We start from the raw sequence: 4,708 nt of genomic DNA, 5'->3' as shown, positions 1-4,708 counted from the left end.
CTTTTTCAACAATAATTATCTATAATATGTTTAATTAGGTCGGCCGGCTTGACCAAAGTGCATAAACAAAGCAAATATTAGGTGGCATTTTTTGGTACTTCTTATGCTTCGAAAGGCGACAATTTTCATGAAGAATCATATAGCTTGATATTGCTGACTTTGTAGGGTCCGCCGACTTTGGTAGTCTTCTTGTTACCTCACCATCGCAGCCGGTGCACCTTAATGTTAGGCACATGTTGTTATTTTTTATTTTCTTCATACAAACCGGCCGCTAGTTTAAATTTAATTATCCCTTTTTTTTTTTTTAACACTCAAACCAAATTTAAAAAATAAAATAAAATAAAATTTTGCAGGAGGCTGTGGGTATCGTATGAGATGAGAGTCTCGCGAGATTGAGTTAGACTAAAATTTGTCGACATTGAATTGGTTCAAATCGGAGACAGTCAAAGGGAATATAATACCGGTCCCTTCTTGTTTGAATTGCAGCATGCCTTGTCATCTATTTAAAGCTTCTCTCTCTCTCTTTTTTATTTTTTATTTTTTATTTTTATTTTTATTTTATTATTATTTTTAAGTTTTGGCTTTAAATATTTGTTTCGTAGGAAATAACTTTTTGAAATAAGTAATAGGTTTCAGAAGTAATATATATAAGGGAAACTTTGAATGCGATCCCTAATTATGAATATTCTTTGATTGAAACCTTGTTGGTTTTCAATTTTGATCAAAGTCTCTGAAATTAATGTGATAATTTTTTTTCTATGTATGTTACTATATTTTTTTAAATTAAAAATTAAAATTTATAGTTGTTTATTTAATGAGATTTTAAATAAAAAATCATAATTTGTGCGATTAAAAATATTGAAATATAAATATACTATTGTTTGTGCATGTGTATAAACATGGGTACATTCATCAAAAGGCTTTTTAGCCAAAATGGTCCCTGAGATTTGCATAACACATAACTTTGGTCCCTGAGATTTAAAATTAATAGAAATAGTTCTTGAGATTGTCCACCATCCATAATTTCGGTCATTCCGTTAAAATGCTCCATAAAGTTGAGGGTATTTTTGTAAAATCAGCCCACAACCCCTCCCTCAACCCTTTATTCCCCAAAACCACACCCCCCACTAAATCAACAATGAGCTCAGTCTCTGGCCTTGGAATCAAAACCCTTTCTTCGAAACACAATGCCAAGTCCCTCCAATGCTCGCACTTGACAACATACTGTAAGGACATCCCCTTCTCAACCTTCTGCTTCCACAACATATAAAGCTCCTCAATTTTCACCCTTAGCCTAACGCTTATGTCGTTGTTATCGACGTTTTTGGGTTCTTCGATTGAGTCTTCCATGAGCCATTTGAGCTCTCTGCGCAAAAGGATTGAGTCCGTCATTACTCTTTGCTACTGATAATTCTCCAAAATAATGGCAGGTTCACCATTACTCTATGGACCAATAACCCTATCACTAACAATCGTCAAGCATACAACCCCCGAGCTCGAAACTAGTGAAAAGTAATTCGTCAATGGTAGCTCCATCTTAGCACCCCTTTTGAACTGGAAAACCAAGTTCGGAAACTCCAATTTTTCCTCTTTCAAAATATCGAAACAGGGTCTCAATCCCATTTTGGTTTCCACGTCCTTTGCTCTCGTGTAATTTTCCATCTGTGACTCAAACCCTTGCGCCATAGCTTCGAAAACCGGCTTCTCCATGAACGTGATGGTCGATCCGGAATCCACGATCGTCCTGCCACTGCTGTCAGCTCTGAGGACGAGAAACTTGTACGGAATCTTCATGTGTTTCTTGCCCCATGATGATTTTTCTGAGCATTATGGAGTAGTACTCGCGAAATGCAGAGTTTAGAAGACCTGGATTTTTCTAAAATGATGTGTAGATCGAGCTCTGAGCTTTCATTTTGTTTCTTCTGGTCGAAGAAATGGGGGGTTCATCGGCGCTGCTGTTGCCGGTGTACAGAACAAGGTCACTGCTTTGTGGGGTATTGTCGAATTTATGGGAGACTAAGTAGTAAGAGAATTTGGAGAGCTTTAATTGGGACGGCAGCGATTTCGGTCCGCAGCCGAATCCAATGATTTTGGTGGGCTGATGGATGGGGAAGAACGAGCAGCCAACGAGAAAATCAAGGACAATTTTCTTGGGAAATTTTAGGGACTCAGAAAGTAAAATCCCAGCTGTTATAAGAGAAATGAGAGAAAAATGGTGAAAAAGAAAGTGGAGAATTTGATTTTACAAAAATACCCTTAACTTAACGGAGCTTTTTAATGGAATGATCAAATTTATGAATGGTGGACAATTTCTATTGATTTTAAATCTCAATGATCAAAGTTATGTTTTATGCAAACCTCATAGACCATTTTGGCTAAAAAGCCTTCATCAAAATTAAGCAAAAAATTATTGTACCAAAACAAGGGTACATTCTTCAAAATCACAAAATATATATATATTAGGCTTAATAACATTAGTAAATTTCTTCGATTAAACTTGACATGGATACATTCTCAAATCAAAGAAAAAAGAATGTACCCATATAAGTTTAAAAATGGATTAGAAAAAAATTGAATAGATTTTATATATAAATAAAAAAGGGTACATTTTACATATAAGAAATTGGTATATGTAAGAATGAGTACATTTTAAGATTAAAAATTTAAAAAAATTACATGAATGGGTACATGTAAGATTAAAAAATTGAAAACATTTTTTTTTTTTAAAGCTAATGGGTACAAACTTATATTATTATTATTTTTTTAAATTTTGGAAATGTTTTGAATTGAAAATTAATTAGAAGTTTAATCAAGGTATGAGTATTAAAATTCTAAATCAATTATTAATTTTTATTTTAAAACATTATGTAACTGACATGTAAATTCATTATTATATTAAATGCTAGAGACTTGGATCAAAATCCGAAAACTAATAAATCAATAAACATTAGTAACTAGGTACCAGATACTAATTTTTCCTATATATAAAATACCTCTACCAAAGCACACAACAGTTGCAATAGTATTTTAAAAATAAATTCAAAGTGCCTAACTTTTGTGTATATATATGAACTCAAAACTTCGATGCAATTTAGAAGACATCGTAGTTATAGAAATAGGATCGATCCGTATTAGACAATCATTCAGTTGAGGCATAATTATATTTGATGCATGCATGCATGCATGACTCGTTTTGTACAAACCCTCTCTTTGAAAATATATTTCCACAGTTAATCACTACACTCATTGACCTACTTTTTCAAAGCAATACATTAGAAATTCTGTATAGTCATAATGTTAAGATCAAATTAATTTTATAATTATAGGAAAGTTATTATATATTAGCGGTGTAGTTAAAATATAAAATGACTTAGTTATCCTTAATGACATTTATTTAAATACATGAAACCGTATTAGTAGTGGATCATGCCAATTTTCAAGATATGACATTGAATAAAGTAAGACACCTAAAAGCATCTCCAAAATAGATGTTAAATGCAGAATATCAAATTTAAATTTGATGGCTTAAAAGGAAACTTGGCATCATGCAAAACTTCTTACTCCACCCGATATGTCAAAATGTTTTAGTTTATATATTTATTTAATTTTTTTTAACAACGATATTGTCTACATAGAGGGGGTGGGGGAGTAGACTAAGCGTCATAACAGACTAGAATCGAACTTAAAATCTCTCACTTACAAGTGAAAAGGAATACCACTAGACCTAGTACTAAGTGGCTTATGAGTTATTTATTAAAAAAGGTAGAAAGTAACAGCTTCAAAGAAACAAATTAAATAGGTTGTATTTATTCTGATAAAAAAAAAGGCTGTATTTATTGTGAGTCCTAGCATTAATTAAATTAAAATAATTTCGCATCAACCTCTCTTGCTGTCATTTTTGGAATAGGATCATTTTTGTGAGGATTTAGAGGATCAATCAATCGTATCTGTTCATCGTATATCGTGAGGTTAGAAATTATTTTGAATTTTTTATTTAAAATTGAATATAAATAGTACTTAACGAAAACTGACCGCACGATGTACGATGAATAGACACGATTGATTGATCTCCGGATCCCTACAAAGAGGATCCGAAAAGGATCTTGGTCGTCATTTTATACTCTGGGAGCACCTCCAATTCAAGTCAGCATTGGCTCATCAGTTGGAGCCACTTTTGCTATTAAAAATATTCATTTGTGTCTTTAACATCTCATTTGCAGATGTTCTAATTTTTGAAAGCTAGTGCATATTTGGAAAAGTATTTTATTTGATCTAAACTTTTTATTTGTCATAATAAGACATATTTTTTAATTTATTAAAAATTAGTATTATGTCGAGGCAAGTTTCGTAAGACGGAACTTAAAAAATTATAACTTATTTACATATATAGTATAATATATAGGGTATAGGTAACGAGGTTCTTCCGATCATTATTCATTTTGTCCTCCTCCCAGATGTTTCTTGTACTTGAAGGTTCACTTTTAATACTTTTTTTTTTTTGTGGTAAAGTAAAATTAATTAACTAGAGGATCCTGGACTACAACTATTTTTAGTACAATAAACAAAAAGCATTTCTAACAACAGTGAGAAGGTTTTAGTTTTAATACCATCGTCTTTCTTGCGTAATATAAAAAAAACTAATCCGTATATCTCACTAGTTTTATGAAGCAGCCAAAGTATCATGATTTCTTGTTAGAAATATAATTTT

The 4,708-nt window shown here is 32.0% G+C and overlaps 1 pseudogene; it reads right to left on the bottom strand.

Annotated features, from left to right (window-relative positions):
* Positions 1-1,401: 1,401 nt before the first annotated feature.
* LOC137714552 (probable aspartyl protease At4g16563) lies at positions 1,402-2,194 on the bottom strand (annotated as a pseudogene).
* Between the last annotated feature and the right edge of the window lie 2,514 nt (positions 2,195-4,708).

Source organism: Pyrus communis, chromosome 14 (assembly GCF_963583255.1).
Source record: "Pyrus communis chromosome 14, drPyrComm1.1, whole genome shotgun sequence".
Classification (NCBI taxonomy): Eukaryota; Viridiplantae; Streptophyta; class Magnoliopsida; order Rosales; family Rosaceae; genus Pyrus; species Pyrus communis.
This window is presented reverse-complemented; position numbering and strand designations above follow the sequence as displayed.